At 57.2% G+C, this 8,740-nt stretch overlaps 1 protein-coding gene across 4 annotated transcripts in view; it reads left to right on the top strand.

The window, feature by feature from the left end:
* Positions 1 to 1,521: 1,521 nt before the first annotated feature.
* Positions 1,522 to 8,740, top strand: part of ARAP1 (ArfGAP with RhoGAP domain, ankyrin repeat and PH domain 1) — a 62,136-nt gene continuing 54,917 nt past the window's right edge. For 2 of the 4 annotated variants that reach the window (XM_028115855.2, XM_028115859.2), the window contains exons 1-2: positions 1,522 to 1,641; positions 6,498 to 6,562. The gene's annotated coding sequence lies outside the window, so the exon portion shown is untranslated. The remainder of the gene's footprint in view (positions 1,642 to 6,497; positions 6,563 to 8,740) is intronic. The other 2 variants (XM_028115858.2, XM_028115857.2) reach the window with 2 other exon arrangements.

Raw genomic sequence — 8,740 nt, 5'->3', positions numbered from 1 at the left:
GGAGGAGGAAGGTGGGCGGTTGCAATGAGGGTCATCAGACTCCAGTGCAGTGGAGGGACCAGGTCCTGTGATTCAAGACTTCCCTAGGTCACTTTGAAGACCTCAGGCCTGTGTTAACAGAAAAGGTTGGGCTCCCAGTCCTTTGCAAGTGGTTAGATGCCAGTCCCCTGGTACTGTGTTCCACCTGGCTGTTTAGAAGTCTAGGCTTTGAGATCTAGAGGGGTGCCTGAATCTCCCTTGTTCTTGGTGACCTCCAGGTACTCTCTGCTGCCTGAGGGACACCCCTGTATCAGGTTGGGAGGAGGAGGGCTCTGTGCTCTACCCCTCTCTAGTGTTTTTGCACCCCATATGAATTTGGGGCTGGGAAGTGCTCTCCAAGGTTTGGCCCTGTCCTCCCCTCCTGGAAAGTGACTTGCCTTAGCCTTATCAGGAAGATATAGTCTACTTGGAGTTGCCTCTTTTCTAGAGGGGCAAGGTGGATGTCCAGTGGAGGGTAGGCAGCAGATTCTATAACTCACCAAAACTTGGGTTCCGATCCCAGGCTTGCCCAATACTGGCTTTGTAACTTTGGACAAGTCCTGGATCTTCTTGGAGCTTCATATTCTAATCCCTAACCTGGGGTGATGATTTTTGCCTTCAAGGAGAGGTATGAGGATTCAGATAAAAGGAAGAAGTTGCCCAGCACCAGGCCTGGCATGTAGTAGTAGGTGCTCAGATTAATGACTCCTAATCTCAGAGTCAACCCCCATGCCCCATCCTGGTGAGAGCTGTTCTTTCAAATATCTCCATTGGACATTTGGAGAAATAGAAGCACAGAGAAATTAGGGTCTCTTGACTGGGCTGGTCCCAGAGGTGACAGGGACGCAGGACCCAGGAATTCCTGCCAAACCCAGGGCCCTTATCTGTGTATGTGCTGGCAGGATGGGCAGACATCTCCCCAATCTCAGCCAGTGAAGGTGTCTTGGTGCCAGGACCTCAGGCTGTATGCAGCCTTCTGCCAAGGGATCCTCGAGCCCTTTGGGTAGGACTCTTCCCCACCACCCTGCCCCTGGGGTATGTGGGCCCAGAGAGGGAAGTGGGATATCCTCCGAGAATGAGGTGGGGAAGGACTTCCAGGAGAAGAAGGTTAGGGACCTAGGTCGTCCTGCCTCCAACTGCCTCTTTCCACCCAGGGGGTCTGGGCCCCTGGGGCGGGAGGGGGTTTGGGAGTGTTGTGTGGCTCATTCCCCGCCCCCCCCCGGGGGGGTAAGAGTCACCAGGAGAAGGGTGGCAAGAGGCTGGGAGAGTCAGGAAGAGATGGAGACTCAGCGGGTGGAGAGGTGGAGGTAGATCTGAACCTCAAGAGATGGCGACGGACCTGCAAGTAACGAGAGGGGCAGGGGAGAAGCACAGACCCACCGGTCCGCTAGGCGGGTCAGGCCCGCAGACTCAGAGACCGCGACTAGGCGGGGCGGAGCAGGGGGCGGGTCCCTGCCCCTCCGGTCCTCCCCTCCCCGGGGCGTCACGTGGGGCGGGCGGAAGCACCCGGCGGGGTGGGCGCGCCCGGCCTCTGGCCGCGAGTTGACTACTGCGGCGTGAGTCAGTGGCAGCGCCGGGACCCCGGGTCCCCGCGTCCCCGCGTGGAGTCTTCGCTCAGAACAGGTAAGTGAGGCTGCCGGGACCTCCCCGCCCGCCACCCCTTCGCCAGGTGTTGACCAGCGTTTCCCCATTTCGCAGAAGGGAACGCCAAGGCCGCGCGCCGGTTGTGCGCCCGGCGCCTACTTCCGCGGGCGTTTCTCCTGGGGGTAGTTGTCTGCTCTCTCGTCTGGTGATGGGGATGAGGGTCACCACCTGAGGATGTGCGGTCGGGCCAGAGTCGGTAGGGAGGAGGGCGAACCGACGGGTCAGGGGGGCTTCCAGCTCTTAGTCCTTTGGCATGAAGGTTCCCAGGAGCCGGAACCAGCCCGCCCTTGGCTGCCTTGCTTTTCTCATCTGTGAAATGAAGGCTCCCACCTCGTTAACCGCGGAGACCCTTACAGCTCTGCACTTTCGTATGACCCTTTGCCCTGGACCTGGGGCTCCAGTGACCTTGGGCAGACTACTTTCGGTCTCTGTGCCTCAATTCCCCACCAGGAAACGGGGGCATGGCCTCCCAAGAGCCCCTACCTGGCCCAATTGCTGGAAAGGGGAGGTGTGTGTTCACTGAATGGGGTCAAGCCGGGAGTGGGTTATTGGCACTGGAGAGAGCAGGCTTGGAGTGCAGCCTAGGGGGCATGGGGTGGGCGTTTGGTCCAAGATCTCCAAGGGTGGTTTTTGGTGTTGGGGAACTCTGATCAGGAGCGATCACAGTATCTGGCATATGCATTTACCTCCCCCAAAGCTCTTGTCCTGGGGAGCTTTCCTGGATCCCCAGGCTTGGTTGCAGGGCAGGGGCTGGGGGGGGGGTCGGGGAGTTGCTGCAGGGTGGTACAGATTTGTGGAGGTATTCAGGTAGGATCTGACTGTGTGCTGAGCACTAAGGTCCAGACTGAGGCACCCAGGATGTCTGTCCTTGGAAAGCAGAGCGTGCCCAGGTTAGGGGAGACCTCCCAGAAGCTCATTACAGGGTAGAAAGATCCCAGCAGAATCTGGAAGACAAGTGCAGACAGGTACTGAGATAGAATCAGGGACTGGGACTCTTGAAGGCCCAGGGAGAAGGAGATGACTGGAATGTGCCTTGGCAGTGAAGTGGCAATTAGCAAGGATAAGGACCCTCCAGAGGACAGCACAGCTTGTGCAAAGGCAGAAATTTTCGTGGTATATTTGAGGCGATGGGTATGGCTGGAAGGGGTAGCTGGGGCAGGGTATAACAAGAATTTGTCCCCATGTGTCCCATGGCTGGTTGGGGATTGTCCAGATCCTGGCTTGGGGGACCTTGCCTCCTCATTCACCACTTGCTCACAGGAGTCGGGCAAAAGGGGGTCGTTCCAGGCACAGTCCTGACAACTGGTGGTGTGGCAGAGGCAACCTGGGGCCCACGTTGCCCCCACGCTTCATTGCCCCAGCCACACCCCCACCGCCTCTCAGGCTCCAGTCAGGCTTTTCTGTACCTGAAACCTCAGCCCTTTGTGCAGGTTGCTTGTCTTACCCACCCTCCGTCTCCAGAAATTTTCTCCCCAACCAAAAAAAAAAAAAAAAAAAAATCTTCTAGGTCCTTTGGGACCTCACAGGTGGGTTGCCTATTGCTTCTCCATGCCTTGCCTTTCAGTCCTTCATAGTGGCACAGCTTGAGAAAGGTCTCCTTGGAGCTCTGTGGGGAAGAGCCTGCAGAGCGGGACTTGGGGTAGTCCCTGTGCAGCCATCAAACATGTGACTCTGCAAGTCCCCACACTTCTCGGAGCCTCCGTTTCCCCATCTGTAGGATGGGCTGATAACCCCTGGTCTCATGCTCGAGAGAGAGAGACTGCTGGGGCAAGAATTGGGCCTGAGTGTAAATCTTAACCTCTGCAATGAGTGTTTGAATGAAGGAAAGAGAGAACCTGGAGGGAAGGGGTCAGTTCAGAGGGGTAAGGGGCCTCTGAGAGTCCTAGGGGCAAGTGGTGGACTAGCCTAGGACTAAGACTAGGGCATCGGCTAAAGAGAGGGGAGTTCCCTCTATTCTCTGGGCCCTCTCCCCTCCCCACCCCACTCTTCCTTTAGCCAAGCTCAGAGCCAGCCAGCTGATGCCCAAACAAGTAGCCTCTGTTCCCAGGGTGGGGGAAGGGGAGGCAGGCCCTGGGCTGTAGGCCCGCCTGTCCAGTGCTGACCCTGCTGAGCACCCCCTCCCCCTCCCTCCCGCCCTTCACTCTGGATCTTAACCCTTGGGAGCCTGGGGTGGGCCTTGGGTTGCTTGAGGCCGCATACCCCTTGCTCACCAGCTGTCCCCTCCACCCAACTTTAGGCTCCCACGGGTTCTGTTGCAGCAGGAGGGATGCAGCAGGGCAGGAGTTGGGAATGGAGGTGGGAGGGAGACTGGAACAGATATGGTCATGGACACTCAGATACCACTTGGCCCAAAAGCTTTTTTCACAGATGGGGAGACTGAGGCCAAGGGCCAGAGATCAGACCAGGATCAGACAGCGAGCTCTGGTGGGTGGGGGTCAGGACTGATCCGACCCCTAGTCTGGGCCCTCTTGGAGTAAGAAGAGGGAAAGGGAGGGAGCTCTATTTGACTTGAGCTCCTATCGTGTGCCTGACGCTGTACATTTGCACTTTATTTAACTTCATATCATTCCATGAGGTGGGGATCACCACCCAGTAACATGGTGGGGGGGAACAACCTCAGAAAGCTGAGTAATCACATCCATGAGAAAGATGTTAGTAATAGGCACATAGCACTGGTGTAGGCACTTTCATGTATGTTAACCACTTTCGTCCTCCCTAAACAGCAAATAAGTGGTAGAGGCAGGATTAGGCAGGTGTTCCTTTGCCTCCTTCTGCTTGATTTCCCCTCCCCCGCTTTGACCTTACCCCTTGAGCTCAGTCCAGGGTCCACTCAGTGAGGGGCTTTCCCTTGGGTGGTGGCCAAGGCAGCCTTGAGCAGAGTGTGACCCCAGCCAAGCAGACCCAGCCCTCCCTGACGGGTAGAGTCCAGACCCTTGGGTGGGCCCTCTCACCCCCTCCTCTGGTCTCAGTCTGGCTGGCCTCAGCCCCCTTCATGGCCCTGCACAGAGGGGTGTTTCATATTTCAGGAAGGGGTTCTGTGCTAAGGGGGCTACTCCAAGGATCTGAACAGCAGGAAGATAACGAGGGGCCCTCAGAGATCCCCTACAAGTACCCTGCCCACAGAGCTCAGGCCCTGCCGCTAACTCAACAGCAGTCCCCCCAGCCCTGATCAGAGAGGACATCGTGTCCCCTTACCCCTGCCCTCATCAGGCCCCCAGACCTGTACATTCTGATGAGGGCCCTGGGGAGGACAGCCCAAAGAGGCCGATGACCCCCAGGTGTCAGGGACAGCCGGGGGCTGTGGGTACAGTGCCTGGTTGGTCTTCCACGTGACCTTCCTGTGGAGTTTTCCCTCTGTCTCAGCCTTTGGAACGTAGTTGAGAAGGGAAAAGATCTGTCCTCTACTCAGGCCATCTGCTCCAGACCACTGGGACAGTCCGACTGGCTGGGGGGGGTATGGAATTCAGTGGCCAGTTCAGTAACAACATTATTATTTAACAGTAGTAATAGTGGCAGTAGCTACTGTTTCTTGGAAGCTTACTATGTGCCAGGCACTGTGGAAGCATTTTTTTTTGGACTGATTTAATCCTCAACAATAGTCTGGTGGGGTAGGTACCATTCCCATTTTACTGAGGAGACAGGTCCAGAAAGGTGAAGTGATTTGCCTAAGATCACCCATTACAGGGAAGAGCTGGGAGTCTGAATCTCTCCCTCCTCGCAGTGAGAACTCTGAGCACTGGGAGACAACTGCAGGCGGAGGAGATCCAAACCCTGTTCTACCCTGGGAACTCCCAGTCTGGAGTGGTGGGCAGGGCGTGGAGGGCCACATGGTCAAGTGGCGTTGCTGGCAGCCAGCTGTGGGGATGGCGGGCCTGCACGGGCATCCTGCGTGTAGACGGGACTGACTGCTGTCAAGTTCTGAGCCCCCCATGGGGACAAGCACCTCTTGGAGGTCTGCTCGCTGCTCTCGTCCCGTCCTGTCTGCTCTGGGCTTTGTTAAATACAACGGCTCTCCTGGGCCCTGTTTTGCTGATGAGGAGACTGAGGTGAGCAGAAGCCAAGGGACTTGCCTGTGGTCCCTCAGCCGTGGAAAGGGAGAGCTGGAACCGACACCCAGGCGGAGGCTCTGAGGCCTGCACGCCACTTCCCTGCCTGGGGCCTGGTCAGGGCCTCCTGGGCCTCTGAAGCCCTGACTTCCCTCAGACACTGCCCACCTGCCTTCTCACAGGGCCCGAGTCTTTCTCCCTTCCCAAACTGAGTCCTCTTACGGTGCCTGGGATGTGGACCAGCCAGATGTCAGTGACTGAACGAACAAACTCAGGGAACATAGTTCCAGAGCCGCGAGGCCAAGAAGCAGGGACCAGCTATGGTCAAGAGTGTGGTGCTCAGTGCCAGAGGGGTTCAGAGGAGGATTCAGAGGTCAGAGAGGCCACCCTCTCCCCCCGACCACAGCAGGGAGGAATGTAGCAAAATCTTCGTCCTCCTTATTACCTTCATTGTTGTGAGGGCAAGGGGGAGAGAGAGGAGGATTGGGACCTCTCATGACCACTCCTCTGTCTCCACTCCCATGGCAAGGAACTAACATCTTTCTTCCTGGGGAAGTCTGGCCTGGCCCTACTTCCTTCTGGCCGGGCCGGTACTAGAGTGGGACAGCCCCCAGGACTGGGGAGCTGCCACTGCATCTTGCTACCCCATATGCCTGGGTCTCCTTTGCCTCCTTCCCTACTGCCCCAGAGGGCACTGCCTTGCTCCTGGCATTCTCTTCTCCCCTCTCCTCCTTTCCTCCGCGATGCCGGGGCCAGGGCTCTGAACTCAGCTTCCCTTGATCTTTACAGAGGCAGCTTCCACCCCAGTCCCTAGGTGTGGACACATCAGGACAGGAACGAATCAAACAGAGCAGGTAAGGTGGGGTAGGGGGCCTTCTCCACTCCTCTCTCTTCCCACCCACCCTCTGCCCACATTGAGCAGCTAGGATTTTAGGATTCTGAGTCTGAGATTCTAGGCATTGGGGATTCAAGGATATCAGGGTTTTGTGTGCTGGTGATTCCCAGCTTCTAAATTTCCAAAATTCTGGGTTCCAAGAGCCTGCAAAGCCTCGAATTGGGCTGGGTAACCTCTGAGTTGAGGCTGAGTCCTGTGCCACACCTTGGCTGGCTGGTGCCAGACAGACAAGGCCTGGAGCTTCTCAGAACTGCTTCTGGGGGTCAGTGGTACAGCTGGCCTCCAGGCTCTGTGTGCTCTCTGCACCCCCATCCCCAGCATGAGCACCCAGCTGTCGCCTTTCAAGAAATCTGAGAACCAGACCCTGCAAGGGACTAGGTGGTAGCAGAAGAGATAGCCATCTTGGTGGGGAACGGGGAGGGAACAGAAAGAGGTCAGGCATCCTCTTCATTTGCTGGCAGTGGGGCTGTCATCCTGGATACCAGGATGGGGTTGAGGGGAGGCCCAGGGAGGCCTGATGGCTGGCTGGGTCACAGAGCAAGGTCTGGGTCATGCTGATGGGTGAGCCAGCTTCTCCCAGGGCCAACATGGAATGTGGCTCAGCAGGCCCGGGTCCAGTCTTGGAGGATCAGAGCCAGGCTCAAGGGCCGCGACAGCCTGGTGGACAGAGACCTGAGCCTGGGAAGCCCTAAGGGAGGCACTGCCCCTCCTCAGGGGGCAGGGAGGTTGGGCCTTGGCTCAGGGCCTTTGAATATTTTGCAATGCTGCCACCGTCACCCACTCCTTCCGGTGCCCCTCTGGGCCTATGGGCACAGCAGCTGCCCTCAGAGGGCCTTGGGCATGAGAGTGGGAGCCGCCTTGTGGGAAGGTGGCCTGTTCCCTCCCCTGAGAGAAGTGTTTTCATCCTTGGAGACTTCCTGGCTGGGTGTGTTCCTTCCTGGGTTGTGCTCCCCATCTCCTTCCTGCTCCGTATCCCTCTGGGCAGGCACCGTGCATGTGTCTGTGGGTGCTGTTGGGCCCAGACGCATCCTTGGAGGACCTGTGATTTCGCCTTCGTGCAGGTGTGATCAGCATTCAGCATCCCAGTGGATTGGGGTAGGAGGTGCTGGGCGTTGCACTCCTTGATGTGTGAGCTAGGCGAGGCTTTATCCATTTGAGCAGGGACCTTCATCTAGGCAGGCCACTGTGAGTCTGCAGCTGAAATGGCAGAGTTTGTTCCCAGAGCCAACCCTAGCCTGGTAGGGGAAAAGGGCCCTTCGGATAGCAGGGTTGGGGACGAGGCTTTGCCAGATGACAAGAGGCCAGCTTCGGGGTGGGGTCAGTCTTGCTTGCTGAAGGGGTGCCGGAGCCTCAGCTAAAGGCCTGCGTCTCCCCTCAGGCTAGGGCTCTTCCTCCCCCTTCTGTCTCCTCAGCTTTGAAGATTGTCCAAGGTCACACTGCAATCAGATATACTAAGCCTAGGGAGGGAGGCCAAAGATCCAGGGAGCATCTAGTTGTTCTAGTGGTTCTGTTCCAGTTTCTGTTTTGGGACATGAACCAGGACACTCATTTGCCTCTATTGCCAGTGACCTGAAAACCCACATTTCTCGGTGCTGGGCCTGCCTAGCCCAAGTTGGGGCAGGGGGGCAGGGGTTGCTACGGTATCTCTGAGGTCACCTGAAGGGACTGGTCCCTCCCACTTCTTCCAAGGAACAGGCTAGTGGAAGGGAGTCCAGTCTGGGCATCCTGGGTCCTAGTGCTGACTTGTCCTGTGGCCGTGGTTAGTTTGGTTTGTTGCACCTCTCTGGGTGCCCAGTGCCTAAGGAGCAGGTAGTTGGTGGGTGTGGAGCGCTGGGGGAAGGCAGGCCTGGGTTCTGGCAGGCAGGAGACTAGAGCTGTAACTGGGTGGGCACTAGGGGAATGGGAGGTGCCTGATCTAGGAAGCCAGAGGTCAGGTTCTAGCCACATTCCGGCCACTGATTGCAGTGTGACCTTGGACAAGTCATCACTTGCCCGGGCACTAAATTTCCATGTATAAAATTGGGAGATGTTCATTCAATCAGCAGATTTTCACTGTCTGCCAACCTCAGGCTGGATGCAGGAGAATCAGACCCTGGTCGTGCTTTCAAGAAGCACCCAGCCAAGTCTGTGAGGAGAA

This window comes from Eumetopias jubatus, unplaced genomic scaffold (genome assembly GCF_037043125.1).
Source record: "Eumetopias jubatus isolate StellerSeaLion01/CBP00866 unplaced genomic scaffold, mEumJub1_p1.0 scaffold_13, whole genome shotgun sequence".
Classification (NCBI taxonomy): Eukaryota; Metazoa; Chordata; class Mammalia; order Carnivora; family Otariidae; genus Eumetopias; species Eumetopias jubatus.
This window is presented reverse-complemented; position numbering and strand designations above follow the sequence as displayed.